The sequence below is a fragment of the Schistocerca nitens genome, chromosome 2, assembly GCF_023898315.1.
Source record: "Schistocerca nitens isolate TAMUIC-IGC-003100 chromosome 2, iqSchNite1.1, whole genome shotgun sequence".
Lineage (NCBI taxonomy): Eukaryota > Metazoa > Arthropoda > Insecta > Orthoptera > Acrididae > Schistocerca > Schistocerca nitens.
In genome coordinates this window covers 651,505,510-651,523,966 of record NC_064615.1, presented here as the reverse complement: position 1 = coordinate 651,523,966, position 18,457 = coordinate 651,505,510, and the positions used below count along the sequence as shown (strand labels likewise).

At 43.0% G+C, this 18,457-nt stretch overlaps 1 protein-coding gene across 1 annotated transcript in view; it reads left to right on the top strand.

Annotated features, from left to right (window-relative positions):
* The first annotated feature begins 1,040 nt into the window (after positions 1-1,040).
* LOC126236770 (fibronectin type-III domain-containing protein 3A) overlaps positions 1,041-18,457 on the top strand; it is a 330,311-nt gene continuing 312,894 nt past the window's right edge. The window contains exon 1 of the mRNA XM_049946340.1: positions 1,041-1,229. The gene's annotated coding sequence lies outside the window, so the exon portion shown is untranslated. The remainder of the gene's footprint in view (positions 1,230-18,457) is intronic.

The window sequence follows — 18,457 nt, the reverse complement described above, 5'->3', positions numbered from 1 at the left end:
AATATTGAAGAATACTATACAGACTCTCAGCTTTGATCAGCAACACTGTCGATGAGCATTGCACTATGATTTCATACGGCCATACGTATCTTAAATAATAAAGTATCGAGAAATCTGAAGGAATATGGATATTTTTTGCGGAGAAGTTCTTGTTATGAATGCCTTCAAACATATTGAGAACTTGAAGCTATCACATTGTGATGGGGAAAAAAAAGAGGTTTTTTTTCCCCCATCTGAGTTGGAAATACAAACATAGACTGTGCAATACATAAAAGTATTGCCATGACACGCTCATTGGATTCGCCAACCCACAACTAAACTAAGACCTTCCAAACTAACGGCTACATCAGGTTGCGCCAGAATTCAGTCTGTCATCAAAACTTTCATTGAAAACAACTTCCTTATGTTTGTTAGATATTTGTTGGGTCGTCCACTCACAACCAAACGGTCACCTACCAGTTTCACCTAGTCCTGAGGTAACTTTACAGAACAGTCTGTCGCCTCAGCCTCCATTTAAAATAAATAAATAAACAAATAAATTGTACACCATATTGCGTGACGATACTGATCAAAGAAGAATGGTAGTACTGCAATCATCAATACGCCAGAGAAAACGACCCTGTGAATACACAAAAGTGCAAATCGCAACGACAAGGCAACTACAAAGTGCGGTCCGTATAAATATAGAATGGTTCTTCCTGCTTGCAACAATACAGCGGTCTGTGCGACGAAATTCGCTGTCGTGAAGTCATCTCTTTTGTCGCCCTGATGTGCCACGTATGCAGTCAGTGAAGACTTTTCATGGATTCTCTTCACAACACGAAGACATCTAGCCGAGAATGGCAAAGTAGACAATAGGAGTGGACCGTTCTGTTCCGTTCGTTCATTGACTCGAGCATAGTCGAGTGACTGACCTTCTAGTGTAGACTCGCTTCGACGCGACGGCCAGACGCGCGCGCCGCGTTGCGGCTGGCTAGCGAGTCTCTCAGGCCTTTCCCCGAATCCGCGACACGTAAGCAGGCTCAGTGAGTCCGTGTGCTTCGTGGCGTGTGGACGTGTGCCGTTGTGCAGCGTGTATTATCTCAAAACCTTGTAGCGCAAGGCCCCTGTTTGCCCCGCCGAGTGCAAGTTTCTGTTTACCGCACGCGTGGACACCAGTGCTGTGACAGATAGCGTGCGTTAAGCTGCGTGTGTGCCGTGCTACCGGTGCAGCCTACTTCAAACATCAAGTAAGTACTTCACAGTGCAGTCGGAGAATCCACAGATGTAGAAATTCGAGTACAAAAATTCTGCTGTACGTAAGAAGTGCGTTTTTAGTAGGTCAGTGGTGGTTTTGTCAGTTTTAAGAAGGTGTAAGCAAAGATCAGAAAGCAAGTGTGTTCAGTGTCACAGATAAAATAGTAATTACGTACTTTGGATAAAAGTGTAATGTTGTTAAGAGCAGCATCGCAGGTGTGGTGCAGTGTTTTTTTTTGTTTTTTTTTGTTTTTTTTTTTTTTTTACTGTAATGACTTGTTGATTTTAAGTTGTATGTGTTATGTAATGCAATATGGGCGCCAACCACAGCAGGAGCATTTCCCCCCGTCCCATGTAGCGAGCCAGGCACCGTTATGCGACACGACCTCGATATCTCCCGTCCGGCGGCGGCCAGCGGATGTTGTAGCCGTGTCTGTCGCGGCGCACGTTGCCGAGAACGTCAGGGCGGACAGAATGCGGCGAGGGCGGCTGCAACCCCGCCACGCCCAGGAAGGCTGCCGCAGCCATGCCACGCAACAATAACACTTTGCCATGTGCGGCCAACATGTTTGCGATCGGAGCCGGGCTGCCCTGGCACGCTTGTTTGCGCGTGGGAGTGAGTCTCGTTGCAAATGTCATGTCCCTCTCACGCCGACTGCCCGTCCGCTGTGCTGTGCGTGACGCCTACGCTTCTCACGCGTGCGGAGCACGTGTCGACGGCGCGTCGCCGCGTGTCAAACTTCCTAGGCCTGGGCAGTACCTTTCGTAAACGTTTTTTATCAAGTTTTGACAGACCAAGATGGATTCGTGTGATTGCTACCTTCATTATCTCTAAGGGTGATTGTCAAAAAAAAAAAAAAAATTATGTGCTTGAGCTCTTGTTGAAATTGTTTTTATAGCAGTTGCGTAGTAAAACCGCGTTTTAGCTCCAATAAGGTATGTGTACATAAAGATATTTTTTGGGGGCCTGTCCATTATCTAATACATGATTTCTGAATTTGCCCTCGGAGGTTTCGTTTTCATAACGTAAAATTCGTAAAATATGATACAGAGCGTTATATATGGCGCTACAGTAATCGCTTGCGCTACAGATCGATCTATTACCACAACCGTTACTTCGCGTTCACATTCGTCGACTTCTCCAACTCGCAAACAGATTGTCATCTTCCAGCCTAACCTAGAACTCGGGCTACACTACCGTCCGGCCTGTCAACGCCTCCAAATTTTCGGGGTTTACAGCTGGGTGCCGAATTTTTCTACTAAATAACACAGTACGTCAAGGGACTACTTTACAGTGCAATTAAAGCATCAACAGGCGTAGAAATGCAAATAAAAATTGCTGGTATACGTAGGGCGTCAGTCTTTAATATGTCAAGAAGATTCAAACAGAAATAAGGAAACAGGTATCTCCATTGTTTGTATACAGATATTAAAGTATTTGCAACCTCAGGTGGATACAGAAAACTTTTAAGTTTTATTGTGTAAGTGTGCATCCTGAGAAAAAACGCATGTATCATCGTCATTGACGTGTAAACATTCTGTATTATCTTGAAGATGACTGCATACACCCGAGTTGCAACTGGAATGTCGTAAGTTCGGATACTGGTGCAAATACTATGTAATTTCAGTTCATCGTCGAAGCTTTCCGAGATAACATTCTTTCGTCGATAACATAAGGCTATTATCCTCATCTTATTCATTTTTCCGTGCTTTCGGGGAGGGGGAGAAGGTCGACAATCCAGGAGTTTCGTGATAAATGACGAAATCATTTTTTTATACTTAGCGATAGTTGGCTCGAGGTATACTTGCTACTATTCAATGCCCATTTCATGTTCCGGCTTTCTTCAGATTGATGCTGAATTGATAAATCTGCCTGGCGAGAACAGTTTGCACATGTTTTTAATGTCCGGGTACACCCTTGCTACCTCGAGCGTTAGGTATAACTATCCGTGGTAACTATGCTTTACATAGTACCGGAACACATTCACAAAATTTCTGTAAAAAAACGAAGGGCTTCAAATTTTTACGTGCTTGTTTGTCGACGCCCAGCATGAGTCTGTATTAATGTTGTGACGTCTTAAAGCGGACATAAAAACACGCTGTAATGGTCGTGAAACACGTTGTAATGGTCGTGAAGTCGAACGATATTATCTGCTCTGAATTCCACGTTTTTTATGAAAATAAACTGTAAGGGCCTTTTCAGTACACGAACACTGCTTGCATTAACTGCTGACAACGGTCTTTTCTTCATTCAAGTAAATATGTGTCAAAGTTATAGTATTATTTATATGGATGGAATTCTGACTGCTAGTAACGTTCAGTGTTATTGATGTAGAAAGGGATTGGTGTTAACGATCCTGCGAGATCGTTTCGTGTATGGTTATGTTAAGATTCTCCGGATCACTCCAGTCATATGTCACAATAATTCCTTCTGCAAAAACGCGGCACATTGTGCAGTCCCATACCAGTTGATGAAGTAGATCTCCAATGTCTCATTTATCGATTGAAAAAAAGGGAGGGGGGGGGGGAGCTAAAATCCCAAAAGGAATCTCTTTCGTGATGTATAAATCGTTTGTCGTCACTCGGACGGTAATTCAAAGCACGATTGACACAATTCCAACGCTGGTTTGCTCTTTTCGGTCTTTGGGTTACCATAACACTGAATATTACAAAATAGTTGTTTGCATACACTATTTACACTTACACAACTTTTCCATTTCTCGTAGTCTCCAAGTTCGTTATTAGAACTTGGACACCATTGATTAGCTTCTATTCAGAACACGTCATACGGTTTGGTTACTATGAGCTTTCGAACAGGTTGCGAATGTAAGATAACGCGCTGCAGCTCTATGGAGGCAAGCAGTTGCAGGACGTGTCAGCGCTGAGCGAAAGGAAGGAGAGAGGCCGAAGGTTGAGCCTGTGTGCGTGGCAACCCGCTGGATAGCAACAGCAACTGCTGCCGTGGCTGTCACAGCTTCCAGTCTCGCGCTGCGTCCTGCCGAGCGACCGAAAAGCTTCCATCTCTCGTGGCATATCTTGAGAAAGGTATGGCTCTGACAGTTAACTTCTTAACACACACAACATACTAACAAAAACAGGCACACAGGTACTATTTATGCACAAAATGTACTCTGCGCGATTCGTAAGTTGTGGTTCCGCATATCAGACTGGCATCTTGGGGCTCATGTATCTGATAGACTCTGTATCAAGTACAAAAATTCCAAGATTTAAAGAATGTGTTGAGAAGCGGAAAAAGGTGATTGCTAGTCACCAGTAGCTGAATCAGCTGTCGCGGATAGTGTGTCACTTTTGTTGTCCTTGTAAGTTTACATGTGTGGTGGTACTGGTTGTTTTAGCCTCTGAGTAGTGCTGTGTCTTCATTCTAGGTTCTATCCTGCTACATTAATTGATGGTTGCCCATCCAATAGCATGTCATAATATTCACAAATTCTGTGTCATACTGTTCATTATGGCGGAATTATAAATAAAGGGCACTACTTTCGGCGGATCCTAGGTCACTGTTAGTTTCCTGTGTTTTATACTTTGTGCAGTATACTTCCTGTTAGTCACCTACTTGTACCCATACAGTCGTTCCAATCTCTCTCTTTTTTCTGGAGTGGGGGAATGAGAGTCTGAGTGAGACATGCAAACAGTGGAGCATATAATGTTTACAATTATACGGTGCAGCGTTGCCGCTGATTGAAGTTCGTGCACATAATTTAAGATTAGCGTCGCACTTACCTTCCCGAGTCTAACTGCACTGATGGTCTAGCTCCTCTCTTCTATATCTGACTGGTAATGGTTTGACGATACTGTCGTGCTGGACGATGTCATTGATGATGGGCATCACACCTGTGCAAGTGCTGAAGAGCCCACCGTTCGCAGTGACATCGTTTGAACCTTACATTGTTGGTCGGTAGCAGACTAGCCCTGATCTTTGTATTTCTAAGTAGGTTATTCGAATCTAATGATAATCAGCGATTAGTTTGTTGCTGTCTCTTGTTATGACACATTCATAATTTTTTTCCCTTATAACCGCCACACATTCTTGAGTCCCCTACACTAAATATTTATATCTGAAGCTCATTATAATGATAATTTCTGTTCTTGTTTTTCGCAAGACATTCCACCGTTGTTTAAATCATTTTATTAATCTCACTGATGCTGTGAGCTGCTACGCTGGATATTTGACTCAGTAATGAGTAGGTAATTACGCTTCAGATGCTGTGCAGTTCTCAAAGACTCCCCATACGTACTGATATTTCAGAAGCACTTAGACCGTAAATCGTCGCTCGCGCGTATAAATCAGAACAGTAAATGACGAATACGAATTATTTATAGCACATGTTGACTAGATTAGCTCTGCTCACCACTAGTAATATACAAAACAAAAATACTATAGTTAGAGACAGTAGCTTTTACTTACAAAAGCGTTCTTTCCTTTTGGATATTTGATCGATGAAATCGCTGCAAGTGTTAAGCATAGTTCGTAGAATACCAAAGGAACTACAATAATCGAAGAAAAAAATCGTTTGTTTACTGGCAGGTAAATGCCACAACATGCATTTCAGATCACCACTCCACTGATTTTTCTAATATTTTTATCATGATATCGATTGCATTCAGGCACATTCATTAGAGATACATTTTCATCTCAGCACGATAACATACTTTCCCACACTGATACCTCGTCGAAATGCCACTCTCGGAGTTTATTGGTATTATGTGTTTGTATGACTAGGTTATAACAACATTAAACACGATTTGTTTCCTGTGCATTTCCTCTTTTTTGAGGACTACTAAATTCAGTTTTACAAAACTCGTAAGATCCCTTTACAACGCCATATTGCTCGTTGAAAGTAGGGGGAAGGGGGATGGCGTCGTTATTCAACAACACTTGGAAGTTGGCATCATGTGTTCCTTGGCTTCCATGATGTAAGTCTCTCAGCTTGTGTGAATGATGAATTTGCGTTACGGACTTGCATATGCAGAGCGTTCTTACAAACTTTTAATATTCTAGATTATGCTTAAACTGTTTATTAGACCTGTCATTTCGCCACGCTGTCTTAAGTGTGTGTCCTTGTAGCACAATTAATAACTGATTGGTTATGTGATTCAAGACTGTCTCTGTACAAATATTTAGGCCAACAATGTCGAAACCACTAGTGTGTTTCTTTTATATTCGTACAAAAAATCATCAATGACTGTATACCTGTATCATCGAACCCGCCTATGCTTCGCTGTTGCTGAATGTGTGTGGGAATTGCACATTCATCCTAGACTCCTCCCCCTCATCGCCACCTCCATCTGCCCATCTCCTTCCCCCTTCTCTTTGCCCTTTTTCTTCTCCCCCCCCCCCATCCCACCCCTCTGGGCATCACCTCCGCCCCTCTGTCAGTTCCTCCCCCCCCCCCCCACTCCCCTTGTCCTCTGAACGGTTCTCTCTGACTTGAGCCTCGTGTGTTGTTATTGCAAACGAAACATTCATTGTGAATTGAGTCGCATAAAATGAATCGGTAAATCTGTCGGGATCATTGGTATGTGGGTATGATATGGGGTATGAGAGATACCTGTCCCGCTGCTGGTTGTGGTGATTGTGCTTCATTGACAGTATTTCCAATAGTTTTAATGTGCGAATGGGTTGGATTACAAACTTTCGGAGAATCCAGATTCCGTAATAATATTATAATCATAAGCGTATAAGCCATAAATTCACCTTTCCTGTTGTCTCAGTGTACGTAGAAACAAGATAGATGCGAGAAACAATGTCTAATGGTTTACATGCCCTGCTACTGTAGTTGAAACTGACTCTAATAAAGAAAATGAAACCGCACATCTTCACGGCGCAGCATTTTCATTCTCGCTGCCGATTTTGAAAGAAAACCTGTACACTGTGCTTTTTTTAAGTTATAGCTTATGTCCGTCAGAATTTTCAATAGAGTATCATATAAAAATGAATCAAATCGGTTTTTTCGAGACTTTTGGTAACAACGTCAAAAAACGAATTGTCTTTATATTGTAGTGTGGATATCCTTTTGTATTTACTGAGTCTTCAATTGATTTAAAAGAAGTAACAGCATAAAAAAATGAAACGGCGAACTATTGAACAAGTGATGACAAAACAGTCGTCAGTAAAATAATTGGCAACTGTTGCCAAAGTAAATTATACGCCGAACTCTGCAAGGTCGACGCTTAGTAATTTCCCAAGTATTCGTGTTTTAGAGAGTGCTAGCAGAGTAAAATTACGACGTGGTGTGGTGGAGTCGTCTCGCACCCGTGCTGATGTTCGAAGGGCGCTCCCCTTCGCGATGGATGGCGCCCGCGGCGACAGAGCTGTGGGGGCGGCCGGCTTATTATGGTAGCCAGCCTCACACACTGGGGCTTTGTCTTTCGCGAGGCTGTGCGACAGATAGGAACTGCGCTGACACACAGACCTGTATGGAGGCGCTGCCGTGCGGGCGCGCGCGCGCCATCTCCCCGTTAACATTTTCATGTCATTTCTGATTCACAACTGAGGGTCTAGCGGAATACCTACATCGCCCGTTAACGGTTAGTTAATATCTTAACTGATGCAATAAGGTGACCTAGTGTCACATCACATTATTTTTGTTTGTTTACATTTAACTCGCGTAAAGACGTAGTGTGTATTTATTGGACGCAGTTTTTAGAAAACGTAAACGCACAAAATAGTCTGACAATCTCACCATAGTTCCTTGTACCGGAACACACGCACGTGTCATTTGGTGCAGTGAATTACGGAAGACACCCACGTTGTGTTTGCGGTGACACGTAGTGTACTGGCGTTCTTAAGGCATTTTGTGTGCTAATATTTTCTGATTTTGACTACCTTTTCTTAATTACATTTCATTCAACACCCATTTTTACGGTCTCAGAAATGCCGAAAGTACTTATCTCTACGTGTTTTTATCCAAGTCTCAGCTACAACACCACGTACGAGTCTGTAAGATTAATTAATTAAAAATATTATATTTATTCTTGTTTTATCGGTTATCAACTGATAGGTTAATTAGATTCAGATATCAGTTCGTGTCATATGCCAGTTACGCTGTTCTTTTCAGCATAACTTCTGCATCGTAATCAACAGCGATCCGCCTTTTATCTGCGCATCTTTCCTTCCACTTTCCCTCCAAGTAAAAACTCGAGTCGTAAAATACGTACACTCTCTCACTGTTGGCTTCGTTATATTCATTAGCCTTGTTTTGCTTGTTGAATTCTTTTTTCCTTAATCAAGCAAACAATATTATCTTTAACAGTCTCCTTTAACACCACATTTCATAGGCTTCTAATAATTTCATTTTAGTCTTTATCCCTTGTCCATGTTTTACACCCACAAAAAGCCGTCCTTCATGATTCACTTTCTGCTCTTTTGGTTTTTATTTTAGGATTTTAGCAGCTGTCTGTTTTTGTAGGAGGTCTGTTTACTAATGAAATCATTGCTACTAGCCATTTTTTTTAATTTTACTGGTTTATCTCTGCTACTTCCAGAGTAGTAAAATTGCATTTTTGAAGTGTTATGATTTATTTTGTTTAAAGTTTCTCCAAGCCAGTCGGAACTTTCGTCTTCTAAAACTTTTTCAAAGTTTAAACGTTGCAGCTGCTTTTCTTTTAACTTTTTTACTTTCAGCTGGCAATTCATTATTAGTGGAATACGTTCATTATTAATATCGGGATCTTCATAGCTCTGGCAGGCTTTATTTTGATTCCTGAATGTTTGTTTTACCAAAATGTAGTCAGTCGGCTGCTTCTTTCATACCGCGGTATCATCCACACAAGTTTCCTCCTCGAAGAGTTCCCGAAAAAATGTATTCCCGACGATTAACTCGTATCCAGCACAGAATATTCCTCCCTTGTCATTTCATTTACCGAAACCAAACATCGTTATTTGCTGTTCCTCACCTTCACCGAATAATGTACTCCAGCCTCACTTTACGATTAAATTCTCACCCCCTTTTGAATATTTTATGAGTTAATTAATGTTATACGCTTCTTCAGTTTCATTCTCATTCGTATCTGTGACTGATATTCATGATTGTGATATCTTTTGCATATCAATTCAGTTTCTCCATCAACGCCTTTCTCTGTTGGCTGCAGGTAATCCTTAACAGTATTGTCAATTTCCTTATTATTATTCCCAGCCCCTATAAGAGCCATATATATATATATATATATATATATATATATATATATATATATATATATATATATATTTGGCACAGGCCATGATGACCCAAAGGCACCGATTGGCCGCCGTGTCATCCCCAGCCTACATGCGTCACTGGATGCGGATATGGAGGGGCATGTGGGCAGCACACCGCAAGAGCCATGTATATAGACCTAGAAATATTAGTAGGATCCATTCTGACAGTCTATCCTTGGCATTATGCTTGTAGTTTTTCTCGTGACTTGAACTTCTGTCATTAAATGCCTTCCAGCTGAGGTTTTGACATTTCCGTCAATCCCCCCGCGCTTCTCTGTTATACTTAATGCTCGGTACCGCCCAGTTGTTAAATCTCATATGGATCCTATGCGCCTGAGCGGTATTAGCGTGTAAGTCTTTAGGTACTGAAAGCGAGAATATATATGACGATTTATGCATATTGAGTGGCAATGCAAAGAACTCTGACCATCAAACGGAAAATTTGACTCGACGTGAGGAAGTGGTGTACCGTTGTTCGTTGTTTATAACGCAAAGGTCCGTTTCAGTTACATAACTGCAGCATGTTTTATGAAGGACACAGAGTTATCACATGTGTTTGATGTGCGAAGCATTAGTGAAAAGATAAGTGTCGTACAACTTCGCCATATTATCCAACGTCCCGTTCCACTGTTAAAATGTCTCCCCTTCCAACACCTGGAACACTTTTGTCTGTTTATTTCACAATGTTTTGAAAAATAAAGTGAATAGGAAAATCTTCTGCAGCCAATATCGTTTCGTATCGTCTCTTATTTCACAATGACCGGTTGCGACAGGATCTTGTTGTCAGAATCAGATTTTCGGAAAGTTCTTATTAACGTGCTTACATGCCACCACTATAATGAGAACGCCTTCCACTCGCAGGAAACATCACGATGGCTTGTGCAACACACATAAACGACATATAAAATATAATTGCAACAACTGCGTGCCCAGGAGTGGATGTGTACAAACAGAAAGTGCGTTCAGGTCTCAAGGAATGGTCCACAGGTATAGAAATGTTATGTACGTGGGCCAATGCTCATTCTGTGTGTGCACATCCACTCCTGAGCATCCAGTGTTCTTTTTATGTGTATGACAAGCCAACGTGATATAGTTTCGTGTGCGTGGAAAGTGTTCTCGTTGTAGTGGCAGCATGTATGCATGTTAATAAGAATTTTCCGAAGATCCATTGTTGACAGGAAGAGTCTGTCGAAACCGGTCTTTGTAAAATAAAATACCAAGCGATCTTGGCAGCAGAAGGTTTTCCTTTTCACCAATGACAGAACGCTCGCTGCGAACATGTACAGCCGGCCGGGGTGGCTGAGCGGTTCTAGGCGCTACAGTCTGGAACCGCGCGACCCCTACGGTCGCAGATTTGAATCCTGCCTCGGGCATGGATGTGTGTGATGTCGTTAGGTTAAGTTAGGTTTAAGTAGTTCTACGTTCTAGGACTGGTGACCTCAGATGTTAAGACCCATAGTGCTCGCAGCCATTTGAACCGTTTTTGAACATGTACAACCTATAGAAAAGTAATGGTCTGCATCATCACAAATTTGCGCTTTAGTTGTGAAATTCTGCTAACCTGAATCTTCCCGCAGCTTGTCTCACTAATGTTAAAATAAATGATTGCTAGTGGAGGAGACATGGCTAGGAAATGTGTGAAAGTCCAGTAGTATATATGGAGAGACAAGTCAGGGTTAATGTTTGTGGGCATACGCCGAAGATGGTGGAACGACGATTTAGAGACGTATTGTGCATGTCCAGGTTCTCAGGTTGGCCAGTGGGTTCCATTCGAAGTCTTTAGCCGATTTTCAAGCTTAGGTTTCCTCATACTAATATTTAGTCCATAGTGCTACGTGTCTTCATTCTTTAAAATAAGCTGTAGTTCACACTCATTATATGTAGGGAGGCTAATGACGTCAGCAAACTGCAGTTCGTTGAAGTTTCTTTGGCGGTCAAGGTACCACCACGCGTCCGCTTGCTTGAACAGTCTCAAATCGTAAACGTCTAGAATATGAAAGGTGCCATTGCCAAACCATATGTGCGTCCATATCCATCAAACCACTTTTATGTTTTATCCAGAAGTTATCTCCCATTGTAACATATATTAAGCTACTACGCCGTCTCATTTGCTTATAGAGCGTAAGCAGAAGAACGTATAAATTCATCTGTCTGCAATAATTAGTATAACTTTGTCTTCCTGTCCCTACAGTACCGACACATATGTTCCTCACTTAATACTGGTTCTTGAAACTTTGTAAGTGTGCTTTCGACCAGTTTCCGTAGCTCGGAAAAGCCTCTATGCATTCATCCTGGCCTTTTTCACATACTTCCAATATCTGTAGTGCTATTTGATGTGGTCCCACACATTTGAGCAGTAGCCTACGTTGAGTCGCTGTAAGATGATCCCTGACAGTTGCAGTGGACTGAGCACAGCAGCTTCGCTCGTCTACTGCAACCAATCACGTTACTCAATTTTGTAAACGTCTCTGTGGCATCGCTTCAACTTTGCTGGAGTTCTACAGGTGACTTCTGTTTTCAGCTGCAGCCGTTTGGGCTCCATAGTTGAAATATGGTAACGGCACTGCCAAATGTCAGGAATCAACGGACGCCGACTCGACTATAGGATGGCTCACTGGAGGGTATAGTGAGCAATCTCCTTAGCAGCTTGACTGAGTTTTCCTAGTGTCGTCCTAATGAACCGCTCGCCTCCGTAGCTGAGTCGTCAAGGTACGCTATGCGGAGGACCTTAGCTCGATTAACGGTAGTGCCAAATTTTTTCCTTGGAAGGGGGGGGGGACGGGACGCCGGCCGCTGCGACCGAGTGGTTCTAGGTGCTTCAGTCCGGAACCGCGCTGCTGCTACGGTCACAGGTTCGAATCCTGCCTCGGGCATGGATGTGTGTGATTTCCTTAGGTTTGTAAGGTTTAAGTAGTTCTAGGGCTAGGGGACTGATGACCTCAGATGTTAATCCCGTAGCGCTTAAGAGTCCCTCTTTGAAGGGGAGGGGGGAGCGGAGGGTGGGAGAGGGCAGGACAGGACAGGCCTGCACTAGCCTTGTGAGACCAGCTGGGGAGGTTCTTGAATGAGAAGTTGTGGCTTCTAGGTCACGAAAGCTGAAAACGGCCGGAAGAGCGGCATTCTGAACCCACGCCCCTCATGTCACATCTGGATGACGTTATTGGCGGAGGCTGATATGGCGATCGCTTGGTCCCGATTGGCCCTTTAGGTTCAGAACGCGGAACTTTGCTTTGCTAGCAAATCAACTGAATTCTGCCACTTGCTGAATTTGACCATTCACTTTCATATCCAAACATCAAAGTAATTGTGAATCACTGATCTTGTAGTCACACGACATTACTTCCTAAAGTGCACAGTTTTACATTTATGATCGTTTAAAGCAAGTTACAAATCTTGCACCACTTCAAAATCTCATGAAGAGCCGACTGAATATCCGTGCTGATTTTTTTTTTTTTCAGACAGTACTTCGTTATGAATAACTGCAGCATCTGCAAAAAGTCGGAGGTTACTGTTATTATTGTCTCAGGTAATTAACACGCAACATGGACAGCAAGGGACCCAGCACACTTTCCTGAGGGATGCCTGCAGTGACTTCTACATCCGCCGATGACTCTCCACCTAAAACAAGATGCTGTGCCAGTCCTACTAAGAAATTGTTAACCTAGTCACAAACTTCGGTTGATACCACGTACGGTGATACTTCCTTTAATAAGCGTTTGTGCGGTACTGAGTTGTGTTTCGGAAGTCAACAAATACTGCAGTCACCTGTCTGCCTGATCCAGTGTCTCAGTATAAGTGGGAAGAGCGGAAGTTAGGTTTGGCGCGAAATACTGCGGCAATTGCACAGCCGTCAGAAAGGCGTGTGTATTTGAGGAGGGCGCGTGGCGCGGCAATTACGAGCCGTAGTGGTCGCTCCGCCGGCCTGAATGGCGCTGCACTGCCTGCGGGTATCGATCGGCAGGGAGGGGCCCGCCCTAGCAGCCCGGCATGGCGCTGCCCCCACTCCTCTCCTCTCTACTAGTGCGCTCTCCTTCCGGACGGTACTCGCCCGTGATGCGGCGTAATTTTGTTACCCTGTAATGTCCCGCCATCACCAGAGCCACTCTAGCCACAGGACATGTTCAGACATCACGGCCACTGAGGAGCACATAGACCACCCCTTTTGGGAAATGGTCTTCCTCCCTCAGCGGAGCTCGCCCGTCTTGGCTGGGAACGAGAAATATTAATTCGATATCCCAAATGGGACGGTTCTTTCTCAATTGACCATAATAGTATCATATTCTGAATTACGGTCTTGTTGCATCTAACGTATGCCGACTCTACAGCAATACTCCGCAAACCACCTAATGCTACCCTCACATGGCACGTGAGAGCGAACGTGGAAGTGGAACTGATCGACTTTTTTGTAACAATCTATCGTGGAATTTCACGTTGCGAAGAATTCGAACGCGTAAAATGTAGAACCTGACATGCCAGATTTTTGCCTCGTGGGAAGGCCGCTTTCACGTCAAGATCAGACTATAGGAGATAAGATAAAATAGGGTTGTGACGTTCGCAGTTGATGCCAGCATTTAATGAATTTTATAATAAAATTTCCGTGCTGTGAATATATACTATTTCAAAGCACTAACACTTAGAGACTCTCTCTAAATCGCGTCGCCGGCCGGAGTGGCCGTGCGGTTCTAGGCACTGCAGTCTGGAACCGAGCGACCGCTTCCGTCGCAGGTTCGAATCCTGCCTCGGGCATGGATGTGTGTGATGTCCTTAGGTTAGTTAGGTTTAATTAGTTCTAAGTTCTAGGCGACTGATGACCTCAGAAGTTAAGTCGCATAGTGCTCAGAGCCATTTAAATCGCGTCGTTTTTGATAAGATTTTCAATAATTCAATTACGGGTAACGACACATTGTCGGTTAGTCATTTTGTATTTGGTGCTTTGCATACTATAACTGGTGAGCTATGGAAAAACACCGTAAGATTTATTACATACTTTCAACATTGCAGCCCAGTCAGCATTCGTGATAACCTAATATATAAGAAACTATCATCGATTGCGGTAATGAAACCAACCTTTACCTAGGTCTCAGCCCAAATAATATACCTGATATACCTGAATCTATAATTTGTCTAAGAGGGCATGGTCTAGACATAAAAGGTCTAGGTAAAGGTTGGTTTCATTACCGCAATCGAGGCTGATAGTTTCTTATATAAAAAATTTATTATAATTTGTCAGTTACTGACATATCGGCTGTTAAAGTGTTTAGGACACAGTAAGATAAAAGGCAGACTTCGACTGGTGTAGTGTAGTAGACAGAGGTTCGGATTCTGGTTCGAAACCGTGCCAGTTCGCAACCTGCGTAGTGCTTATTTTTTATTCACTTTCGTTTTCAAAAAAAAAAAAATCTGGTACTTCAATATTTTGGTAGCAGTATGTTCTGTAATATTAGAAATGAGTTTGTTCGATTTTGTGAACTTCCCAGGGGTCGTGGACCAATGAATTGCAGCACTGCTATCTGTCACTTCAGTTTTTATTTATTTACTAACCCAAAATATTTTTCGGATTATGGGATACGTCAAGTCATTTATAAATATTTATGTATACTCTCTCTCTCTCTCTCTCTCTCTCTCTCTCTCTCTCTCTCTTTCTCATACAGTACAGAATATTTGTAAATAACATTACAATAAATAAATGACCTTTTTTCTTCTTTACCTACAAGAGAGAATGAATTATATGCAACAGGAAATTTTGCTTTTTCATGTTTCGAGTCTCTATTACATCGTATGTTCTAAAATTCTGCTGCTGATATGAAGCAGAAGTCTAATAAGAAAGCCCTTAAGGTTTTACTAAAATGTGACAATGATAAAATATTTTTACGTTATGTGGAAGACTGTTGTCTGTCTGTATCGCACTATTCGTGATCGAAGTTTTTAAAAGCTTACTCGTTACTGACTGGCACGAGACTTTTCTTTTTGTCCTGTCAAGTGTTCATGAATCTTGAATTTTTTTCTTTGTGTATACTACACACAGAATAACATGGCTAGCATATGGAAAAGGGAGTATATGAGCGTTTTAGTAGACCTAACTTCGCAATTTTACGCACCGGAGAGTGCTGCGATCGCAAATCATAATGAGAAGCACGTTCCGTTTGATGTTGCAGCTCGTTTCTGAACGTGCACCAACCACGATGGGAAACATGTCCCGTTATGACGGCTCTACGGTATGTGGCGAAGGGTAATCCAGGTACAATTGCAATTCCCCGCTCCCCCCATTCCTGATTCATTCGCGATTGGTTCGCAGGAAGAACGGCTGTACGTAAGCTGAAATTTTTACATTCATTCGCGACATGTATAGGAGAGAAACTAATAGGTTGCTTGACTGTTCTTAGAACGCACGCACTCGTAACTATAACGTTTCACTTGTGAGGCGCCCGCCACTTGAATTCGATGAGCATATTCATTACGCACTCGCGCGTATTAAACAAACCTGGATCGAAACTCTGAGCTCTTTGACGGATCTCCTCGATATCTTCTATTAATCCCTGGTACGATTAGCAAACAGACGAGCAATATTCGGCCGAATGCGTGGTGTCCACGTCATGTTTTTCGTAGATGAACTACATCTACCTGAGCATACTTCCGGTGAATCTCAGCATGGCATCTGCTTTTGCTACGAGTGTGCAAGGAGTTGTTTGGTTTTCTTGGGCTGCGGAATGAGGAGTGAAAGTCAGGTGTGCTTTCGAGATTTTTTATACTAATAATGTAAATACAAATGTTTCGAAATCATCACTAACCGTTGCGAAATTTTGACGACAGCCTTGTTTTCGTTTTTCTCTTTTAGTGAGAACGATGGATCTAATTACAATGTGGATTTAGATCTCTCTGCCTGTTCTCTATTAACCCGAGTAAAGGTTACACGAAACTGAGAAGCAGTTAGTTACTTCAGCCAAACGCTTTATTAATTATAAGGGTACCTCAGACGGAAAACATTCATGGGGCTGTCCTGTGCCGATTTACTATTTGGCCTGATCCGAATGCATCACTCGGCATACAGATAATTGTGCTGAAACATCCGAAGTAAATGTGACGTATTTGTAACAGTTGCCATACACTATAGTACAACGTACGGGGACTTTAGCGTGATTCCCTCTTGAAATGAGATATTTGGCTTTCTTTCTCTTTTACATTTAAATTGAAAAAAGTCTTATCAGTGGTTGTAACATCACAACTTAGCTTTGCACGTAAAAACTTAGATCAAGCGAAGAGCTATGGTTTATTGTACAGCAAAGAACATAGGACTTGGGTAGAATTGTTTCATGAACTTCCAGAATTTTATTTTCCTGAGCTGTAGAGCCAAAAGTCATTCCAGTCAATGTAGTATCTGTAGTAGAAACACTTTTCGTAAAGTATTTTCAGCGAACAATATTGTCGAGTAGGTGGAGAATGCTCGTTCATTGTTCTGAAGCCGTGAACACACGCACTTTTCGTGGAGAGTGTATTTAGGAAACGTCTGGTAGTTAGGACTCTAGAACGGCGAAGAACTGCCTCATAATCCATGAACCATCTTCAAACGTGTACGGATAATTTTCCTTACTTCAGCCCGTTGTTTCTGAGCAGCCAGCTTTCCTTACTTGTTTTACGAGTATTACAATATTACTCCGCAAGCTGTTGCACTTCCCGTCGTGTCTTTCTGGATCGTGGTACTGCCTCACACGAGATGTACTGCTGTAGCCATTCGACGCAGGCATCTGCGTATAGTACACTGAAGAGACCAATTCGTGTTATATTTTCCTGTTCTATTCGCAAACGGAGTGAGAAGAATTTACGCCTTGGCACAAGCCACAATCTCTTGGCCGTGTCGCGTAAGGACTAGAATTACAACCACTAGACTGAGTGCCAATGTTTTGGTACAGGGCTGCGATACTACATTGACCTCTTGCTTGCTCTCTGTCTTCAAAGACCGTCGCTGAAATGATCATTGTGTGTATCACCACAAAATAACATTCAAAATCCTGCGTGGTTGACTAGGAGATGCTTTAATTAAGTAAAGATATGAATTGTCTTGCTCAAGACGTGAACCAGGACTAATTTTTACAGGTTCTCTTGGAGCATCGGGTTCACGCCATATCACGGAAAACCGCATCGAAACCAGTCTTCACTGGACCTCTCATGTAGTTGCCTCTCCCCTGGGGTGAGGATTGGGAAGTAGCTCAGCGTTTGCCTCAACGTGTGTGATAGACCGCCTATAACAGAATCTACGCTGACAGTTGCTGTGGGTTACGTTGGTCGCTTCGCGCGGGTACATCATCTCGTACGTAACACGAATTTGCATACGTCTTCATGTCAACGTTTGAGTTTTGTCGCAGCTCTGTATTACCCGACCACAATTATTGCTCCTGGCCTAACGTGGCCTTCATAGAAAACACCGGGACTCTCGAGAAATACGGGTCCCGCACCGAACTTGTGACGTCACACCAGTCGGCTTGTCCGCTACACTTCGCGAACGCTCGGCTTCATGCAGCGTCCACCGGAAATCAGTAGATGTTATTGAAAGGATGCCCACTAAAGGTCTTAACTTTTTCGCATACTATCAAGAGCTTGTATGCATTTGTAACCAGGCAGTCAAGAATTATTAAACTTAATCGTTACTGGGTCCTCGCCGGAGACGGCTGCTGGCATTCGTAAGACCTGCAGTGTCACGTGCCGTGACGTAGGCGCCATGGCCTGTCTTTCCCGTGGGCCTCGCGGAAACATGCGGTGACGTTACAGTAAACAAGTGGAGGGGTGACTAAGGATGATGTTCAGATGTGTGTGAAGTCTTATGGGACTTAACTGCTAAGGTCATCAGTCCCTAAGCTTACATACTACTTAACCTAAATTATCCTAAGGACAAACACACACCCATGCCCGAGGGAGGACTCGAACCTCCGCCGGGACCAGCCGCACAGTCCATGACTGCAGCGCCTGAGACCGCTCGGCTAATCACGCGCGGCGGTGACTAAGGAAAAT